Genomic DNA, 22,691 nt, shown 5'->3' on the forward strand with positions numbered 1-22,691 from the left:
AAAAACAGCACTATGGAGCTGGTGCTGTAGTGAGTCTCATTTTGAACTGGCCTGAAAGAAGTTAAGGCTTCTTTAAATATCTTTCCCATACTAAGGGGAGGACCCTATAGTACCTAAATCTAAATCTCATGTAATTTTATGGCCTCTTGGGAGAGTCCCAGTGTTTTCAGTGGGAACAACAATTTTAATGCAGCATTCTTTAAAAATTAAAGATTATTCCTGAGGGTCTTCCTGAGCACAATAAGCAAATGTTAATATAAAATACACTCTGTGTACACAGAGTTACTGTATTACAGAGTTGGGTCAGCAATAATTCACAATAAAGAATATAAAAAGAAGAAGTTGATAGGAGACACAGGCCAGGCTTTGGGGAGCCTGACTGAATCAACAACATTACTAATGGTGTGGATCTCAGAGGAGAGCACACCTTTGGGAAGTGCCATTTTAAAGATGACTGGTGAGAGCAGGAAAACTGATGACTCACTTTGTCAAAAACATCTCTGAATGTTCATGCAAGCAGAGAGCATTTTCAAGATATATGAAAATCAGATTGTTTTCTGGGCTGACATCAGTCACTGTCTGTGGATCAGGCTGTGTGTTGTGTGTGCCCTTGGTGAGCTCATTTTTCCACAACTCCAAAATGTGTTGTGTGATATTGTGGCCATAGACATCCAGTTCAGCAAATATTATTCAAGGTCAAACACTTTGAAACAATGTGGAGACAGCCACAGCTATCAGAAAAGTTTAGGTTTAATCACCGACTGCTCAGATAATTGACATCCACATCAGATTACTTTGGGTCCATGACTTACCTTAACATTTTTATAAGTGATGCGCTGTGTTTAACAAATTTAGCTCATCATCTGTGATTGCAGTTTTGCTTGGAAGCCTCCTTGAAAGCTTGACTGCACTGCCACTTGTACATGCATTTTCTCTCTGTTAAATGCTAAATTAAACTGATTTGCCTCAGACAATTCCTGAGGCTCAATTTCTGCAGGGCTCTGGGCTTTCCCTGCCTTAAAAATTAATGGTCTCTCCTACTTAAAATCTAAAGTAGCTTTTAGTCACCATGAATATTTTCATGTGCCAGTGTTATCACTTAAATAATCTCACTACCATCTACCTTCTGATATGTATGACACATCACCTGTCTTCTAATTTATTAGCCTAAATGTAACAAGTTTTCCCATCTTTTCTTATATGGCAGACAAGCTGGTAGATTCCATCAAGCTATCTTTAATATTTCATTTTTATGTTTTTCTCCCATTTTCAGTTTCCTGCCAGCTATCCAGAATGAGTTTTGTAGGTAAAGTCTGTGGCAGGACCTTTTGTCTGTGGGACATGGCACAGTCTAAAGATCACCAGTCCCAGTCAGGAAGGAACAAGAGAGCACTCACACTTCAGGATCTAAGTGAAACTTTTTAATTCAGAATAATATCGATAAGTCAAAGGTGAAAATAAGTAATCTCTTTTCTTCACAGAATTTATCAACAATTTATGAAAATTGTCACCCCTCAGCTCTCTTGCTGTTCTTTGAGACATATTCCTGCAGGAGAATATTTTGTACCAAATGATGAGCTCATGTTGAGAGCAGCCCTCAACAAAATTTCCAGATGGCATATGAATTATAACCTTCTATCATGGACTTAACAAGCTGTGGGTTGCTGTTAGTTGTCACTTCCAGGTTTCAGTGTTGTTTATATGCACTAATAAACCTGCTGTTCTTAATAACAAAGCAGAAAATTTTAATTTTTAAGGGATACACTTGGCACCCTACTTTCCTCCTCCATTCTGTTACATTCCTGTCATGACTCTCTCCTGTACTTTTCTAATATAATCAGCAATAGGTCACATCTTAAAATTTTATTGAGATTTTCTTCATACCCTTTTCAAGCAAAATTCTTTGAGGGAAGAAGTACATGCCAAAAACCTTCTGCTTTATCTGTTCATTACTTAGAAAAAATTTTTACTTTCATGGTTATTATTGTGAAGCAAATTCAGAGTCCCTTGTGAATAATATGTAAACAGAAGGTGCACAATATGAAAATGCATTTAATGTTTTATTATATTTTAGCTGCCCATTAGGTATTTCATCCCAGCCAGCAATTTATAATCATGTGCAAGAGCCAGCTTCCTGAATTTTGCATAGTTTAGAAATAGCAAAGCAGAAACAACATGGTGAGGGCAATTACTTTTAAACAATATTAGAGAAGAGCTTAGTGGATCAGTGCAGCATCTGCAAAGTTCTGCCCATTAAGAACTGAAAAGTCTTCAGATGAGGCCCTGAAGAACATGAGCTACATGAATTCAGCCTGTTAATTGCAGAGCTTTTATTAAATTAGTTGTCACATAATTGTTAAGCAGACGTTGGAGGTGAATCTTCCAGAGCTGCTTAAGGAAGCTCAGGGTATATAAAACAAACCCTGCTTGAGTGACCAGAAACAAGGCCCTGGTGTCAGCACAGTCTCAGCCCAGGAGTCCTGTGATTCTCCACAGAGTTAATGGGAGCACTCAGCACCTCGGGCTGGCAGGGCTCGGGCACAGCCCCAGCTCCCTCTGGGCTGGCCAGACCTGTCCCTATGGATTAGGAGGGCCCCCAATGCAGGTAGTGCATGCCAAGAGAGGTGAGGGTGCTGAAAGGCACCCCTGGAAGGTGAGGATGTGCAGATCTCCCATCAGCACATTCCTCTCCCCACAGCAGCATCTGGGACAACAGGTCAAGGTTCGTAACCACAAAACTGCCTATGGAGGGGATCTCCATCTATGGAGGGGATCTCCAAGGAAGTCATTTTAACCTCAGGGCCACACGTACAGATGTAAAACATCTACATGGCCTGGAGGGAAGGCTCCCTCCTTCAGCCTTCAAGGCATTTCCCAGCACAAAGTGCAGCTGTTTGGGGTTTGTGCTGGGAACAATTTGGAGTTATGGCTTTGAAAACCCTTCACTTTTTATAGCTATTTGAAAAGTAAATGCAACTGGAACTCACCACGGAGAGGTCAGCTAACCCAGCAGTGTGGTTTGCACGCTTCCTCTCGACACACATCAAAGGCAAACCCAAACAAAAAGGCTTTTCTTTGTACTTATAATTGGCACTGGGCAGAGGCCTGTTCTCTTATGCAGCCCCTGAAAGAAAAGTAACCTGATAATGCAAGCTGGAGACAGACAATTCAAAAGAAGTTGTGCACCCCAGCAGCCAGTGACCCCTTCAAATTGATTAGAAAGTAGAGGAGAGAGGCACATTCAAAGCAGGTTACAGCCTGGCAGCTCCAGGATGGACAGTGTCCCTTTGTCACCAAAAGCATGCCCCTAACAGCCAGTTCTGCTGCTCAAGCCTCAGTCTCCCCACTTATATGTAGGAAAAAAGTTATACTGTCTCCAGGAGAGACTATACACCATGGACTTGGATCCTGAATTTCCAAGTGGCTCTTTTAGGCTCCAACAGCATATTAAAACTTTTTCTCAGAATGTTAGTCATGCTTAAAAGACAAATACTGCATGAATACATATGAGATTCCAACAAGCTACAGCCTTGCATGCAAAGCAGAAATAAAATCCCAGTAAAGCTAATTTTTAGACCCTCCCTCTCGATTTCTGGAAGTAACTCCTGCTTTGCCTTCAGAAATCTCTTCTCTGACTCCATGCACTAATACAATTGGATCTCTGTATATGTTGCATATTAAGATGTATGCACAGTACATTCTTTAAATCACACATAAGCTTCCTGAACTGTATTATTTTTCATCTGTTTTTTTGAGTGAATAATGCACACACATACAAAAAAAAAAAAAAAAAAAAAATCTGTGTTCTTCCAGTGTTTTGGAATGTGTATTTTGGGGTAAGAAAGTATTATGTTGGATTTACTGTACTTTGGTAATTCTGTCTCAGTTACTCATGATCAAACCCAAATTCCCCCAGCCAGGGGGAGGGTGGGAATCACAGTAACATGGTTACATGATACAAATGCTATTTACAGTTGGCTATTATCAAACAAATCCTACCATTAGTAAGACAACCAATCATTGAAGGATACTAACCAAATTCCATATTTTTTGTGAATTAAATCGTCTATTCTGGCTTTGTTTTCATACACTGGCAGACCTACTGAATTTGTATTATTTGCTTTAAGTTGCAGCATTTGGTTCTTCAGGGTATTTTGGAGTAACTGCATTCAGAACAGCAGAGTGTAGGTTTTGGATTATTTTACATAATGTTGGTGATTTTAGTCAGATTTTGATTCCTACAGAAATGGTGTTATTTAATTTAAAAGGAACATCTCTACAGCAGCTCCTCTGGCAGACAGCTCCTTTAGGAATCTCTTGTTTCCATGTATATTGGGTCAGCTTCTCTCAGGGATCAATTCTGCAAACTTTTTGGGCCTAGGGAAAGCCTTCTTTTTCTTTTGGACAGTCAAATCAGATAACTATAACCCATTTCTTGATTTTTAAAAGTAATTTAACTCTTTCCTTTTGCATACAAATTTTTTCTCACACATTTTCTGCCATGAACAAGCTGTGAAATATTTTCTGCCTTCAACACACATCACAGGGTAAGACCTGTCCTTAGCAGAAGGAATTTTCAGACTTTCACATCCTATTCAAGCCCCTCAGATTTTCATGCAAGTAGTTTCAGCAACTACTCTAACACCAAACTTCCTGAAAAACATACCAGCCAATAGAGAGAGGTTCCCCAAAATTTTCATTCATTCACCCAAAAGTTATCATTTCCCTCACTCTCTCGGATGTTTGAATCCCTACATAATCCAAATTGCACAGAGCAGAAGTAATCCTGTGCTCAGAGGAATGCAGAGCTGAAAGGTCAAACAAATCTCAAACTATGCTGCCTCAAGCCTTTCTGCTTCCAAAGGAGTGGCTAATGACTTGTTCTTTGGGAAGACTGGAAAGAGTTCAAATATGAAGGCATGATTAAGAGAAGAAAAATCTTCCACACCAATTACAGCTTCCACGCTTTTGGCCAGAATCCATAACCCAGCTTCCAGGGGCAGCCCAATGACTTTTCAGTTGCCTTATGCTCCACAGGGTCAAAAGGATAGATGCATGCTATCAGCTTGCTATTTTATAAGCTGGGAAAGAGAGAATTGGAGGGGCAGGCTGTCTCAGAAATTCTTTTGAAACATAATTGGCACTAAAAGTTTTCCCAGAAGAAAATGATGGAGGTTTCAAAATTTTCTGGGATTGAGGACTGCATGCAAGCTATGCTTCTCTCCAGCTCATCATCACTACTGTCTCCAGTGCCATCACAGCTTCAAAAAAACCTTCAAAACACAGGAAATTAGAATAAAGTAAGAAATTCCAGCACTTTTTAAGCATCATGCTCTGCATGCTCTCATTTGGCAGCCTGCTGCTTTCCAGCACTTGTTAGCATGCTCTTCTCTCTGCGTTTATTTGCTGCCTTTTTGGCTGACACAGCCAGGATTGCTCACATCCTTCACAACAGCATCCAAGGAGTTCTCCAAAGTGAGAGCTTGTGCATTTACTGATGGTTGCCCAATGATGTGGAGAGTTTCAGACCCTGACAATGCCCTAAGTATTGCCAGGTGAATGAGAAACATGTGAATCTGTGGTGAGGGCATGAGAATTTTAGTGAACAGAGCAAAGATACACAGTGACAAGGCATTGTATTGAATTACTCAGAGCAGCAGGAATAAATGCAGAAATTTAAGAAGGAAACGTCAGGATAACTGTTACAATTAGGTCCCATCCATCTTTCAGGGTTTATCACCAATTCAATGGATAAAACCCACAGCTCTCATGACTCTCCTTTGTGCCCCTGTAGGTTTTTTGCTTTACCTCCACATTACTTGACCCCAGGAGCAGTTCAAGGGTGAGGCAGGAGGAAAGAGTGCAGAAAGTATTCCAATGGCTCCAGCTGGAAGAACAGCTCCTCTGAGAAAACATCCATGTAGCTGCTGTAATTTGCATTTGATAACATCTTGTTCCACAAAACTCAGAGAAATGATCCCATTTCACTGATGTGATAAAAAGTAATTGGAATCACCCCTGTCTTTTTCTGCATGGATCATGAACAAAAAGAAATTGGGCCAGTGTTTGAGGTTTGACAAGCACTTGCTGGTTTTTCACTCACTGGCTTTATACAGCTGTGATCAGCAGCACGTTAGGGAAGAGTGCAGCTGATACAGATATTTCCAGTTCATCAGCTGTAATTAGATCTGTGAGCATGAATATAAATCTAAAGACCTAACACCCAAATGGCTGCTTTTGGGCGTATTTCTATTTACTGTCTCAAGAGCCTTCTTTAATCTCTTGTAAAACTGTGTATCTCATTCAGATTAAATGCTGGGATAAATTCCTTCTCTTTCCACTTCACGTCCATGGAAATGATTTATCTGCATTATACAGCAGTTCCAAGGACATGATCCACATATATCAGAAATGGCAAGAAGTTACCTAAGTAGCAAACAACCAGCACAGCCAAGGTCACAGACTCCTTTAACTTAATTTAAGTAGCTGGGCTTCAGTTTTCCTCTCCAAGCAGACAACCAAATATACAGTTTACCTTAACAGAATTGAAGACACTTACAAGTGGAATTTCCTTTTGGATTTCCTTATTTCCTCACAAGAGCACTAATACATTATTTTTCAATTACATTCTGTATTTTGGCACAGTTTAACAGAGTGGGAGGACAACAAACTTGGGTCCTGTGAGGGAGGAATACAGCAGGCAATCATCAGAACATGGATGTGACAGCAGCCCTTTGCCTTTTTTTTCAAAGCAAAAGTTTGTCAGAAATAACTGGGAAATGGATAGTGAGAGGATGAACAGCTTGCAGGAAGATTCATAAGAGGATAAACAACATAATGCAGTCAAAAGCTGGCATGTTCTGCTATTTCTTTATCCATATTAAGAGTCAAGTATCGATTACCCATAACATACAGCACATTTTACAGAGTAGGTTCAGGAGTTCTCAAATCACAAAGACACCCCTGACATTCTGCTGAATAAAAAGACAGATAAGCAACTATTGCTACAAAACAGCAGCAATGGACCCAAACAAAGCTGAAAATAATTAAATCCTTCTATAATATCTTTAAAAATTGTTTTTTAAACAAGGAATGTTAATACATTAATCATAAGTTAAACTTCAAGTAAAAATACCATCAAGGAATACTGGAAACTTTAATATTTAATATTTTAAGAAAAAGGCAAAAAGAAACTTTAAAGTTTAAGTCACAAGTTTGCTTTGTGACTTGGGGCCATGTCTTGTCTCCTTTGTGCTTCTATGAGCCCAGCTGGAAAGTGTAATAATAAATTAAGAAACACAAAAACAAAAAGCAGGCCTGCAATGAGATCCAGATGCTCCATTAAACTGCTGTTCCCCTTAAACACCTTCCAAACCATAGCTAAATAGAAATACGCCTGACAGCTGTATTTTAGGCATGCCTGTGAAACCATGGAACAGTCTAAATCTATTTTCCAACAATTAGAAACTACCATGCCTCTTCAGGAACTGGAACCACTTCAGCTCCTTCTATCCATAACAAGGTAATTAGAAAAGAACTACAGGGATGCCACCTCAATATTAAAGGATCACACACTTCATGATTCTCTGTTTGCACAGTAACTTATTGTGTGGTTTACCTTGGCCAGGCAACGTGCACACTGAGGCTGCTGTGTGTTATGTGAAATTCAATCTTTTCACTGTTACTATGTCTTTTCCTGGCTTTTTAATTCCCTTCCCTTTCTGAACTTTCTATGGGTTTTTTTCATCTTTAGCTGTTTTGATCACACCATTTTACCAAAGGCAGTATGTTGTTATTATATGTACTTATAAAATGGTGATTGGACCTGAACCTGGGCATACAAGAAATTATGCGTGTCATTTACTCAAGATGTTTTAGTCAGAGCTTTAGCTGGATATACTTTAGCTGCACAAAAAAATCAGCAGTAAATGGGAGAAGACTGTAGGACTGCCATGTAACTAAAGACTGATAACATCACAGACACAGAAGAAATTGAACTTCCATGAGTGTCTGCAACACCACTGCTTTGTGTCTGCAGTGTTCGACTTTGCTACAGCAACTTCCTTTCCCATATCATTTTTGCAGGAGGCATTTGCAGTACATACTACCAAACACTAGACTTCCTGCAGAATATTTGTCAGCTCTGCTGGCTCAGATTGCCCTGCTAGGATCTCAAAGTGAAGAACATGATATGGGGTTCCTTCAGAGGCAGTTTTTCTCAGATGTTAAGCCTGAGTGCTGTTGAAGAAGTATTCCACTACTAATGAAAATGCTCAGTTAAAGTGTGACACCTACAGAGGAATGCCTTCCTGCAAGTGCATAAAGGGTTCCCAGAGCATCCCATAAAATAAGGAATTCCTAATGCTGACCTTACTGCAACCTGGGAGAAGTGCTGCTGAGTTCTGCTGGTGTCCTTGAAGGTTATTTTCTTGCCTCAATAGAAAAAAAAGATTCCAGTGAATAACTTTACCACTTTTCTCTGCAAAAGTTACAACCTCAGCATAGGCCAGAAGCAAACATGTCTCTCAGAACTCATTCTTAAATTATCACCATCTCTTTTTTAGGTGAGCACAGTGCTCCACATGCTTTTATTTCTTATTGCTGGTAACAGGATACACTGGCTCCAGGAGATTTCAAGCTCAGCATAACTGAACATGATAATTGCCATTTTCTTTAAAACACCTATCACCACTTCAGTAGATTATCAGGCTCACAGCTGAAATAACAGAATGTGGTTTCTTCCCAAAGGACATGGAGAGTTAAAACATGACATTGCTAAGTGGCAAATGACAAAAGACAACCAAAGGAATGGAAGCTGTAGTCCGTGCCAGTGTGCTGAGATCCATCAGAGACCCTAAGGGATGTGCTCCACAGCTTTTGGCTTCTCCCATGCAATTCCCAGAGTCTGCAGTGCATGGTCCTGCTGTGGCCCCAGGCACAGCGCCACAGCTCATTGCCACCCGGTGGCTGAGAATGTTTAATACAGCCCACCTTGACTCCTGGGCTTTGCATCCTTTCAGGAGGGTATTTTTAAAGTTTACTCCATCTTACAGATCAGCCCTTCCCATGGTATTGCATGGGAATGCATTAAACACCCACATCAGCAACTGCAACTGCAGCTGAATTTCTATTTACCAGAATGTCCAAGGTAACATGTTGCTACCTTAGCATGTTGATTCTCTTCCACAGCAATGAGAAATCACAGGATAAGTTTACAGCTAAGAATGACATGCAGCTAAGCACAACCACCTGAACTGGGACATGCACCTCAGCAGTTGCCTGATGCTTATATTTTATCACAATGAAAAATATTATAGACTGTCATAGATTACTGAAAATAAGGTCACAGGCATTTACTAAGAGACTTTCATCTCTGTTCTGCATATGGCTCACTAACTTTAAATTAAAGTGAAAGAAGAAAATTGATACAGGCAAAAAATGAGCCCCATTTTTATAATAGCCTGAATCTTGATCCTTAGAATCCAACACAGTTTTCTTACAGCATCCTAAAAATTACTACATACACTCTTGCATCTGTATTTCTCTAGCTGGCCTACCCCCAACCCACCCCATCCAAAATTGGGCAGCTGTATAGTTGTGGCCAGACAATTGCCAGTTCAGATGCCAAAAAAAAAATGCCCTTTAAAAGACAGAGCCAGATGTGAATACCAAAATGTGCAAGTGCCCAAGTGAAAATAATAAAATCATAGGCTTGACCTTGCTCCACCCATTCATTTTGGGCAGAACTTGCCTAGAAAAGCTAATGGGTTTGACCTCAGTTTCAAGTAATGAAGCTAAATCATGTGGAGCAGGGCCTTTGATGTCAGCAAAGTTATGCCTGATTTACCCCAGCCTAGACAAAGTTAGCATCTTGCCTGAGGGTAAAAACATATTTTAAATTACCTAGGCTAGTCCTCCCCTGTGCATGTTTGTAGCTGCATCACAGTGGCTGTTCTCCTTTCCCTGTGACTCGGAGTATTTCACTGCTTCCTCCTGGCCTCAGTGCAGGACAGATGCTCATGGTCACAGTTATCCTGGGAAAGTGAAGGGAGCTTTTCTTACAGACTTCTAATATGATCCTTTTTTCCTGCATTGTCTTCTAAGTGTTTACCTCTGCAGCTCAGCAGAATCAGGGAAACCCACTGGGTGGGATAACTTACATTTTCTCCAAGTCTGGAAAGTCAGCAAGCAGTTCTGAAGTAAAAAAATATGAGATGAAGATACAGGTTGTATTTACTTTGGTGATCTTGAAAATTTGGGTTCTCCTGTCAGCCAGAGAGATTAATGCAAGCCTAACTATTCAGGGAAGGAATATACAAGTGACAGAAGGGGTGATGAAGTAGGAATAGAAAAATTCCCTAGATCAAGTGAATAGAATGCAAGTTCATTATTGGTTTTGACTGCCAATATATCTTCCTATACCTGCCCCTGCTGATAATTTAATAAATTAAATCCCACAGTGTTTTTTCGCCCTATGGAACCACAGAGTACTTATTTTCCTTTGCCTTGAAGCATCAGGTCAGTGCAGGAAAGCCGAGTGTGCTGAAAAAGGCTTTCAGGCACACACTGGCAGATGCACAATCACTGGTCACAGCAGATGGGACCTAGCTCTGGTCCCAAAGCCTTTTGAAGGCTGCCTGGGAGCTGAACTGAGTGACTGCACTGAGCACATTTCCCTGGGGCTCAACAGAGAGGCACTGGACAGGCTAGGAAACCGTGAGTCAGACACCAAGAATATGACTGCAAAAGGCTACGAGCATCCTGTTCTAATGTCGACATTAGCCCTGCCTGGAGCAGAGAAATGGGACTAAATCACTTCCTGAAATCCCTTCCAACATAAATATTCAGAGATATTACCAACATCTTTAAAATTTCACATTTTTTTAAAACATTAGTTAAACACAAATAGCGGAATGGAACCTCTCCAGAAATAAGATGTGCACTATTAATAAGCATACTGTAATAAAAACTTTAAGTGAGCCTTAAGTGACCATTAAACACATAATAATGCACTTTCCTACAGACAGTAATGAAATCGAGCACTAAACACTACAGGCAGAACAAAATCATTTAGCATAGATGTCTTGAAAGTTCATTATTAAAATAAAAACAAAGGACATTTGTTATCCCTACATGGGGTGCCATATGAAGAATTCATTCCCACATTTCTACTAGACACTGTTTTAACTGAAATTAATGCTGTGTTTAGGAGAGCAGAGTTACATATAAAGCTTCTTAGAAGTTGCAGGAAAGATCTTTGCCTAATAGAGAATATTGTAGTAGGCTCACATGCTTTGTTTGCAGCTTTTACAATTAGCAACACAAAACACTGGCTAGACAATGAGGAAGTAATACTGTAAAGAATATTGTTTTCTGGCCAGGTAGACAAAGTTCCTTTTGTGATACCATAACCTTGATTTCTTTGCCTTATCAGTGCTTGTGTGCTCTGCAGCTCTTTGTTATCAAACTTTTCCAATGACTGGTGTGACTTAAAGCATTCCTGCTGCAAGCACAGATTCATGGATGATGCCTGCTATAGGAAGTGAAAAAGTCCATAATCAGTTTTCTCAATTAATGTTACTTTGCTTAAGACACAATACAAGCCAGTCAGTTAACAACTGCTTCCAAAGATGGGTAAACACCTGAGGGAGGGAATGGACTATAATATTTATCTTAATCAGAGAGAATTCATCTGTCTCATCCAGAAAGGCCAGTATTTCTGTGACAGAGGCTTCAGGTATACACCTCACCCCAAACAACCAAAAATTTCTGCTAACACAGAGCTACATAAAATTTAAGAACAAATTCTTTCCATTTTCAAATTGATCAACAGATCCATCAAACTTTTTTCCCCCATGTGTCTACCCTATAGGTCTATACCAAAAGTGAGCTGATGTTCCTTGCACGTCAGCCCTTTGGTGTTCTTTCTATAGTATAAGTCCAACTAACCTTAACCCAATAAATAAATATTTCTAGTCTTGCTGCCTTCTTTGTGTCCTGCCCAACTGCAATGACATCATAGTGACAGCTCCCAGCACTTTGAGATGATGGGAAAGTATAAACAGTGCTCCATCTGCAGTTCATTTACTCTCACTGTGAAAAAGGGACCAAAACAAGCTCTTGACTGATGGCTGGTTTCCACAGTTTGGTGGCAACAGCTTTGCAAACGAACTATTTCAGGCAGGAGCTGGTGGCACTTATTTGATAAAATGCAGCAGTGCTGATAATACATGAGGGTTTTTTTAATGTGGACTTTGTAAATTATAGGATTCAAGGACAAACTTGTCAGGTCAAATCTGCCCCAGGTGCTGAATGTGTAAAAGCTGAGAGGTAGAGATTACTGCAGGGAAGATTAATGGCACTATTAACATGACTACATAGCTCTGCTCAGAGGAAAAGTTTGGGTTGCAAGCATAGTAAATGAAGTCTGGGTATGCTCTAGGCATATTTTTGTTCCCTTCTGTGTACAGAGATGTTTTATTTCAGAGTTATTCAAATACACGCAAGCTGTATATGTGAACTTTAAAAATTAACATATTTTAAAAATTCTTTTAGCTAATGAACCAGTTACAAGGTAAAATCAGCTCAGCAGAGGTTTGCCTCAAAATGCCTTCTATTTAACATTATCCAGCTAACCTGTACTGAAAGTGCAAAATACTCACAGCAATATGCACAACTGCTCCCTGTAACAGAACATGTTTTCCATGCAGCTGCAATACTATCAGTGTGTGATATTTTTAATTATTATAATATCAAATGTGTAAAACTGAGCTCTGATTCTCCTCAGGTAAACCATTCTAATAGCTCATCAGGTGTGAATAGAGAACACACTTTTTGTGTCAAACAATAAGAAAACTTGAAACCATTGTTGACAATATTCTGTCCTTCTGAAGTCAGCCAAGACTCTTTTCAATTCATTACTTCCCTCATTTACATTGGCTGAAGGGATGGCACCTGGGGGAGGCAGGGCCACTCAGAGAGAAGGGCAAAAAGTTTTTTTCCTCTGACTTCAATTCATCCTTCATTTACAGCTGGTCCTGTTGCTACCAACATGGTCAAGAAAAATTTTGAGATCTGCTATGAGGTTTTAGCTCATCTTTCTGTCATTCAACCATATCAGTTTCAGCAACAAGAAGCAGTTTTTGGGGAAACTGGATTGTGAGAACACAACCCAAATGTTCCTGAGTTTAATGGAAAGCTCATGGAATTCAGTTCACTGAGTTATTTTTCAGTCATCCCTGAGTTTCCAGAGATGAATAAACGGTTCAGTCAAACATAAACATAATAAATTTTGTAATATGTTGAAAAAAGGAGCTTTTTTTCCCTGATCATGGCCTGAGGTTCGCTTGGGGTTAGTGGAAATGTACTGTGATTAAAGCACTGCACATCACCAGAGCAACATCCTGTTCCTAGGTCAGCCCATGAGGATTGTTCCTTGCTATCAGTTTGCAAAATTTTTGAATATTCATGAGCTTTATTATCTTCAGATTAGGCTAAACTCTTGCACTAACTCTGGAGGCCAGGCTGTGAATATGCAGTACTCAGATTTCTCATCTGCAGAATGTTTTTTTTTACACCACAGAAGTGTGAGAAGCATGAATTAAAATACTTCCCAGGTAGGGAAGGCTTTTGAAGAAAGGAGTATGTAGGGGCTGTGCAAATTCACCCAGTGTGTGCAGGGGTTCTTGTGCCTTTTGCCCCCACTGGAAGTTCCTGGCATGTAGTGTGTCCATAATTGTATGGCAGGACTTTATTTGTCATTGAAGCTGCCTCTATTTCAGAATATTATAGGAAGGTGAAGAAGGAGCTGTTGGTGTTTAAAGTCCAGTACTGCTTCTCCATTTATCCCTCAAGTACCTTACAGGGCTCCTAATTGAAAGCTTGAAGTTCTGTACTAATTCATTGAAATATTTATTTTAGAGCCTTTCATTCCTTCTTTTTGCAGTGAGCAACTGGAATTGCATCTTTTGTTTTTACTAAACCTGTATTGGTAATGGCAACCTGGATATAATCTCTCCTTTCCAGCTGGTAACTGCTTGTTGGAATCTCCTTGTACACACCAGAAATGCAGGATGAATGAAGGCAGTGACAATATTAAGCCATGTGCCATTTTTTTGTCTGGGTATGAAATTTCAGAATATCTGCTAAACCCCAAAATGGCTAACTCCACCCACCTCTCCTTTCCTCATAATTATTTACATGGAACCACCAGGAGACAGTGTGTCATAATATCCATTCATTCTTGCAAACCCCAAACAAGGAAAGAGCTGAGCCAGGATTAAGTCAAACATACAGAGAAAGAGACAAGTACATCTGGCTGGGAATAAACAGCCAGCTTTTTGCTTCCTCTCCTGGAAGCCTTCTTGACTTTTGTTCTGTCTCAGTTTATCCTCTTAGAGATGGAATGGCCTGCTTTGGCATTTGTGTAGCAGTTCAAAGTATCCTCAGATTTGGGTGTCATTAAAAACCTAAACGTTCAAGAGCAAAAGCAGAACTGATTTTCAGAGCTGACAACCCATTGCTGTATACATGAGCATAGGCAGAAAGGAAGAATCCAGATTGTATAATCAGTTCTCCATCTACAAAGACAATACCAACAGGGGTGAGAATGATGAGCATTCTTCACTGCTCTTCTAATATTTGAAGCACCCTGCATCATAATGAAAGAGAGCTTGGGGAAATATGCACAACAAATTGAATCAAACTGGAAATGCTGTTTGCCTCCAGAACAGACTTGGGAAATTAATGTTAGAAACCTTAATTTATTTTATCTGTCTCCATGCCATGGTAACTTGCTGTGTATTTTTAAGTACAATAAAAAGTTCAGTTTATTCTTCTCTGAAGTTATTCTAATGGAGTCAGTTATCCTCTTTTAACAAAATTGCAACAGAACATCACAAAAACATTTACTGGGGAGGCTGAAGAATGGTAAACAGAAAGAGACTTAGGATTTAATACTAATATTTGTCATATTTGTCATAGATGAGTAGGTACATTCAGTTATTTCTACTGACTCCTCTAATTCTAAACTTGTGTTCCAAACAGATTTCTCAAAGATATTTTTACCAAAAGGAATGAATTTTCTCAAAATTCACTCAGTCACATTTTAAAACTTCATACAGAAAAACTGTTATAGAAAGGTAAAACAAAACCAAATTTTATCTAATATTTTAAATAAAAAGGTTTCTCTGATTGTAATTGATTATTCTAAAATTAAATCATATACAGCAGAAACATGAGGGCTATCTACAAGGTAAATGCTACCAGAAAGATAAAATCTAAGTATCAGTGGTTACTTTCAGTGGTCTGTTTATGGCCTTTATTTTGTTAATTATAGTATGTTAATTAGCATTAACTCATAGAAATTAATTTTTTAATTTTATCTTTTATGCTTCTTAGCTATAGCTCTCATCTTTCTCCTGGCTGAGGGAGCTGAGCCTTCTTACAGAAAGGATTTCCAAAAGTTTCCATAGTTCACAAATCCTGCAGCAGCAGCTCCATGTCTGCTCAATTACTCTACAGTTTAAGTAAAACAAAATTTCAAGAAAAGGTGAGAGTTTGCTTTTGCAGATTTCCTCTGCACATCTGCCCAGACTAAATCCAGAGTTCTTTTGCTTTAAGCACACAGGTTTGGAAATAAAAATCGTGATAGTCAAAAAGTCAAAAATATGAGTGTTTTTCTAGAACCAGACCTGTCTGGATAGGCACTCACGTGTATGTAACTCTTCCAAATTTGAAAGAGCTCTCAAATGTAAAATTAGCCAACTTTTTTGTCTGGTGGCCTTGAATGAACTGGGCTTGCCCATAGACAGGGATCAAAGATAGAAGTTAACCATATTGGGACATTTTATATTTTTTGTGTAAGAAAATTTATCTTTCAGCTACATTTACCCACCTCAAACAATGAGATCACCACAAATGTATCTGCCTTGCTTTGGGAGTAAATCAGACACTATTTATATCGAGAGCTTTGAATTTTTCCAGCCTAGTAACACAGGACAAGACAAAGAAGATAAAAGAAGGAGAAAGTAGTTCATAGCTTTCTGATAGTTGGTGCTTTTCCCCATCCTGGAAAGTTTTACAAACAACTGTTCCTTATTGCTTTATGGGTTTGAGAAGTGAAATCAGTGATTTGAAATTTGGCTTGAAGACACTTCCCAAATCCTGTACTTAAACTTTAATGATGCAAGAGTAATGAAAGGGCAGGATATGCATAGATTATTGTAAATAAATACTATGATGTGCCAGGAAAAATGTGGAAGAGAAGTAATGAAAGACAAGTGTTCTACCAGAATTTAGTGAGTTCCATCTCAGACTGGCACCAGCACACTGAAGTTCTCCCATTATGAACTTGAGCAAAACTAAAAGGAGCAAAGCTGTGAGCTTTTCTTTTGTACTGAAAATGTTTTGAGAAGGTACTTTTTAGGAATTTATCATGATGGAGAAGAACTACATTTCCCTGCTTGCATTCTCTCATTGTGGTTTTAATAAATTAAGGTAAATTAATCCAATTAAATATTTTTCTGAGGATTTTTTTTCCATTTAGGGGGAAAGAGATGACTGTTCTGAGAAGAGGATTTAGTGCAGACATTCAAGCTGTGCTGCAGGAAAGGGTTAGTAGCAAGAAACAGATCTCGAATGTCAGCTCATTCTCTTTATGTTTCATTGCAGTCAGGACTGGTAAAACCTGAGCAAACTGAAGTGTGTGCATACACACATCCTTCTGCTTATGGAATGTAAAACTCCAGGAGAGCTGAACTATTGTGACAAGAATAAATACAGAATGGTATAAATAGATTTCATTGCACTTGGTAGTCCTCAGTTAAAGCTTTCATGTATCCACATAGTGCCAGCCCCAATAAAGACAGCATTTAACAAAACTGAATGTAAAGTTCAAACCTAGGATCCAATTACATTTTCATGTATAAATAAACTCTGGATGCAAATATTTCATTGCTAATCTGGGCACAAAAAGCTCTTGCTCAGTTTTCTGGAGATCAAAGAATGCCCTAAACTTTGTCATTATTATTTTAAAATTCTCTTAATTAAACTCAGAACAAGCTGGAGCTAAAAGGCCATAATTTAAGTGCTTTAGACCATGGAGATGCAGCTCTGAGGAAAAGTATGTTTTTGTGTTGCTAGGGGAACTCTTAATGTGCTATGGCACCAGGAACGTTTGGAAAAACAAGAAATGAAGCAGAAGTAAGTATTCGGTAATGAAAAACACAAGAAGATTAAATCAAAGTCTAGAACTCCAAAAGAGGGAGAGCCTTAGCATTTTTAAGAGTATTTTAGAAGAGTGGTATAATGTCTGTTTAAAATACTTATTTAGATAAGTTATATTTAGCTATTTCAGGGGAAAAGTTTAGACCTGAACTATTGCCAGAGATTGCTTAAATTAAAGGACTAATGGTGGTCTGAAGAGTCTCAGATGCCTGATGTCCAGTCAGTGGAAAGGTGTGGACTGAGATGTTCCACAACATTTTCTCAGAAATCCAGAAAACATTTTCTGAGAAAACATTTTTCTCAGAAATTCAGAAATCTGAAGTTTTTAAACTTCAGAATTTGTTATAAATCAGATCTCAAGAAATCTGTCAATCTTATATGCATGGTTGTGCCACTTTGTACAGTAATCTTCTCCCAGGTCAATACAAAAATCCTTTTGAACTTAAGCCTAAACAAAGACTTTCTCTATTTGCTATGGATTTAAACCATTGCTCTAGAACAGAACCAATAGCTTTGGGTTCTGGGGCTCAGCTGAGCAATGCCCATTTACACTCACAGAGTAGATATCCATAAAAGATGGAGAAATTAATGTCAAGGAAACAAGTTATTGTATATCTTGAATACAGCTGTGTGAATAATTGAATTTTTTGCCAGCTGATCACACTGTATCACTTAGTGTCACTGAAGTATTAAGTAAATATAGCTAAAACTAATCTCAAGCATAGTGTGGTATTCAAAATTACACTATCTGAATTTTGAAATAAAACATTTTGACCAGTCTCAGAGAAATCTACTTGCTTGGGTCAAAATTATTTGAATAAAAAGCCTGAGGTTACTTCATCCTTTCATTGCCTTGACATTATTTTGCTGCATATATTTGAAAATATTACCAAGCAGAGTGGCAGGAAAGCAATCATGATTCAAGAGTATTTTATACCCAAATGATTGACATAATATATGTTTAATCATACCGGAACTGAGCACTGCTTGATAGAAATCTTCCTGTCTCTCACAGCATCCACAGAGCAATGCTAATTTACACCAGATGCACATCTGGCCTGGCCTGTATAAATAAGCTGTTGAGGTGGAAATTTAATATTTAAACTAGTACAAACTTACAGACTTCTGCAATAAAATTAAATTTGGGTAAAGGATTAGTTACTACTTTTATTATCTACTAACGGAGGCTTATTTTTACAGGAGACAGAAATTGCAAATAATTGGAATAGATATTTTTGCTACTAATGCAATGTCAATGTCATTACACCCTTAAAGTATTTAGCTCTGAAGTGGGTGAGTGACATGGCTAAACATGGTGACAGAGTGACCCAGCACCTCAGGTTTCCTCCCTGATTTTCTACAAAAGATGCACACAGACACATACATGAACTCTATAGAGAGATGAACTTCGATATATCACAATGCCCTTAAGAAGTCATAAAACCTGAAAATCAGGGAAGGTGAGACTAGAAATATTTACTACATCAGGTTTTTTATGAGTCAAGGGTTGCTGAAGATACTTTTGGGACCAAGGCTTGAGCTAAGCAAGTCTTAAAGAAAAATAGCTTTTGTATCAATCCCTTTTCCTCTCTAACTCCACCTGTTCTGCTGCTTTTTCTTCCTCCTTCTGCTTCCTTCCTTCTTTTTATCAGGATATAAGAGGGGAAGGATAAGATGAGGCTCAAATTAGGACTTTTCTTCTGTATTTGTTTCTGTTTTCAAAAAGTGGGACAAGTCCTGAGGGCAGGTGACTGGTGCCTGCTCAGTGACTGAAGAGGATGTAGAAGAGCAGCATGGTTGGCTCCCTATTGTCCTGCCTTTCCTAAGCAAATTTTATCCCCCCTACCCTTAATGGGGTTTGTCTGGCGTTGCTATTAATGGGTCTGAGTGATCACAAGTTTTAACATAAGACCTGAAAAAGATAAACAGAGAAATAGAATATTAAGCTGCCATGTGGTTTTCCTTAGCTTCCACCTGACATTACAGAGATTTAATTAAATGTATCCAGTTTTGGCCACTGCTGGGAAGCATGATGGAACAGAGAGGGATCACTAGAGTTTGTGCAGTCCTTGCCTGACCTGAGGCATAGCAATGTGAGAATGTGCTGGAAAGAAAATTCCTGCAGAGAGCCAGAGGATACAAGGAGCAGTGTAGTACATCTTCACCCCCAAAGCACTGAACACCTACAGGACTCTCCTCACATTATTTTCCTTGGATTAGTCTGACCTTTTTTCCAATGTGATGCCTGTTGGGTAATGGGGGCATTTAGATAACAGCCCTTATCAGCCTCACAGCTCCTACTTTTCTCTGTAATGGTCTCTGCATGGCAGTGCTTCCATATCCACCTTCAGTGTACTCTGGAAAAAATACATTGTGGAAGGGTGGTGATGGGGGAAGCAAAAGGCATTCACTATCAACAGGAAAGGAATAATTCTGTAGATATTTATTTGTTAATCTATCTCAGTCTCTATGTGCTGTTGCGTGCCCAATGAGTGAACCCATGTAGAATTAGCAACAGACTTCCAAAGCTTAGGGATGAGGTAATGGTGCATTGGAAGTGTGACCAGCATGACTCTGAGTGCTGCAGGACACTGCACATGCTACACAACAAATTGTTTATATACTTTCAGCAACAACAGCAGCTGGAATTTTTACAGGGATTTGAATAAAAGATATGAAAGCACAGACAAGGACTTCATTATGTATTAATACCCCTTTGTTACCAGGTTTGAAATATCAGCTGTTCCTATTCCTTTTGGTTTAATAGCTCTTCCTTGCATTTTAGGCCATCAACTAACTAATTAGCCCTAGATTTGATAAGGAATCTTCTAGCACATAGTCCTATGAGTTTGTCCCTCATGACCAGCTATCAGGGAACATTCAGCACAACCTGACTTCACAACTACAGAAACTTATTTGACATACTAAAAAAGCAGTCTATGCCCTTATTTCTTTAAGATATATTATTTTCATGGAAGTCTGAAAAAATCCTCAAAATATTAATGGAAAAATGTCTTTCCTTTTGGATGTTTTGAGCAGTTATTATTCTGTTAGGAATATCTATTGAGTGTGATCAGCATTCCAAGTTCCTTTTTAAACAAATCCAAAATAGTACACCATAATACCAAAAACTCTATAACCCAAACCTGATAATCCTCTATCAAAAAATTATGGAATGATCCTGATTATGGAAGATTTCTGCCAAACAAATACTATAGAATACAAAATAGCTACAAACATTTTAAAGCAGAATTGACCTTGTGGACCATTTGGTTAATTTTTCATGGTATTTTCCCATGTTTTCATGCCTCATTAGTCCCCATGACTATGGTTTTAAATGTGTGCCCAAGGCCATAAGACTGAGTATGAAATAATGAATCTAGGTCATGTCCAGTGGACAGGACCAGACAGGAAATCTATGTGAAATGCACCCAATTTAGTAGAGCTTTCAGCACCTTCTATTATTGAAAGCTATGAGGAAAGCAGTAAGTTACAATTAAGTTACATCCTGGCAGATTAAATATGCAAACTGGATGCTCAGTACTCTCAGCAGATGGCTAAAGCATTGCCAGACAAGCCATATAATATTCTTTTTCATTTGGTATTTCCAGATCCTCTGAAAGAGATGTCTTTGCTATTTAATACAAATATGCCCTGTGGAAGATTTTCCTCTAAATGGTTAAGAAAGAGCACTGTCTCCTCTGAAAAAAACAAGCATTTGCTAGAGGTACTGAGAAAATGGCCCTCCAGTTTTCTGAACATAATTCCAAGAACCAGCACAGAACTTTGGATAGTGAACCTTGTGAATTATCTAACACCTTGGTATATTCACCTATTTCAAAGCATGTATTCCTTAGAGAAGACAATATTTTGTCCTAGTTTATTACAATATTGCCATAAATCCCAAGAGATTACTTTAAAGAAAAAAGGCACAAACACAAATGAGGTATAAGGTCTAAACAGTATTTTGCTATGTATTCTGTATTTACACAGCAGCTATACTATAAACACAAAGTACGCAATTCCACAATCCTCAAAAGAAAAGGCAAGTGATCTGGTTTTAATTTTAGGTTTTCTACATTTATATCTGGGAACTGTATACTTCCAGGAATTACGGGTTAAGTTGGAGGAGAAACATGAGCAACTTACTTTGCCAGTTTAAAATAGAGTTCACTGATTTCAGGAATAGTTTCTTTTTCACATGCTGAGACTTCTCCTGAGGGAATAGCTCACTGATACAGTAATGATAACAGGACCAAGATGTCTTCCTACAGTGTAAAGTCAGAACAATAATGACTAGATATAAAAATTTGTAATTTAATGCTTTGAAAGGACAAACATTTTGAAAGCATGTTTCCAAAATACATCTGCAAAATAACTTGTCCTTTTATTTTATTCATTGTTCCATGAGACTCATGGCATTATGTTTAATGGTTGCTCAACTCCAGGCACAAACATTTTCCTGCTGAAAAACTGGCAAATTTTGTTGGCAAAAAGCATAAGCCAAAGCCAATGTGGAATGGATCTCCAGCATGGATCCACTAAAACAGTACACTGCATCTCTGCAAGTGACAGCAGCAGTGAAATATTATAAATATCCTTCCTCCAGATCCAGTGTTGCTCCAAATGAATTGAGATTGTACATGAGGTATATGATATTCACAGTCAAACCTCGGAATCATTATTGTATATTTTTCAAAACCTATGAATAACTTATCAGCTGCTAAATTAATGGTTCCTGTGCCTAAATTACACCCTATGCTTCTTTTGGTACAATTAATACCAGTAGTAATGGTAGTTCCAGTGGAATGGAAAAGCTGTGGAACAGCAGCTCTGGCAGAAACAGACACAGCAATAAGGTCACAATGTATGGACGGAGCAGCCAGAACTGGGCTTGCTACAATAAAAAGCAGAAAGAGTTTCCATAGGAAGTGGAAAAACACCTAAAGACATATCTGTTAGCAGAGAGCAAAGAAGGTCAGCCAGGGTCTCTAGGATCCCTATTTATAAGAGCCTGTCCCTGAGTTCTCATTTGTGAAGGTGGCTGTTTTTATTAGGAATGACAGAAAAGGTCTAGTCATATCACACAAGGAGATTTGTATACACAAAAGTATCTTCTGCGCTTCCTTTTTTTTTTTCCCAGAAAGTTTGGAGTTTTGACTTATGCAAGATGGATGAATGAGGACGTGGTCTTGTCTATGGAGTTTACAGTGTTCAGATTAAACTGAGGATATTTTCCAAAAGCATGTGTTATGTATTTAAGAAAAGAAGTTCACTGTGGGGTGATAGAGATCAACATTTTTTTTCCTGGAAGAAACTTTGTTTAGTTTCCATTAAGTAATGAGCTGCTAAAGGATTTGCTGCTACAAGTATCCGAAAAAAAGACACCTTAAACACACTAGAGCAAAGTATTGTCCTGTGGGACAATTCCATGGTACAAATTGGTGCCAGTAGGCATTCCATCA

At 38.6% G+C, this 22,691-nt stretch overlaps 1 long non-coding RNA gene across 2 annotated transcripts in view; it reads right to left on the reverse strand.

Annotated features, from left to right (window-relative positions):
• Positions 1-22,691, reverse strand: part of LOC146767703 (uncharacterized) — a 48,404-nt gene continuing 25,713 nt past the window's right edge. For both annotated transcript variants that reach the window (XR_014955250.1, XR_014955249.1), the window contains one exon: positions 1-22,691. This exon is cut by the window's right edge. This is a non-coding gene — a long non-coding RNA (uncharacterized LOC146767703).

This window comes from Lonchura striata, chromosome 4 (genome assembly GCF_050655825.1).
Source record: "Lonchura striata isolate lonStrDom1 chromosome 4, ASM5065582v1, whole genome shotgun sequence".
Lineage (NCBI taxonomy): Eukaryota > Metazoa > Chordata > Aves > Passeriformes > Estrildidae > Lonchura > Lonchura striata.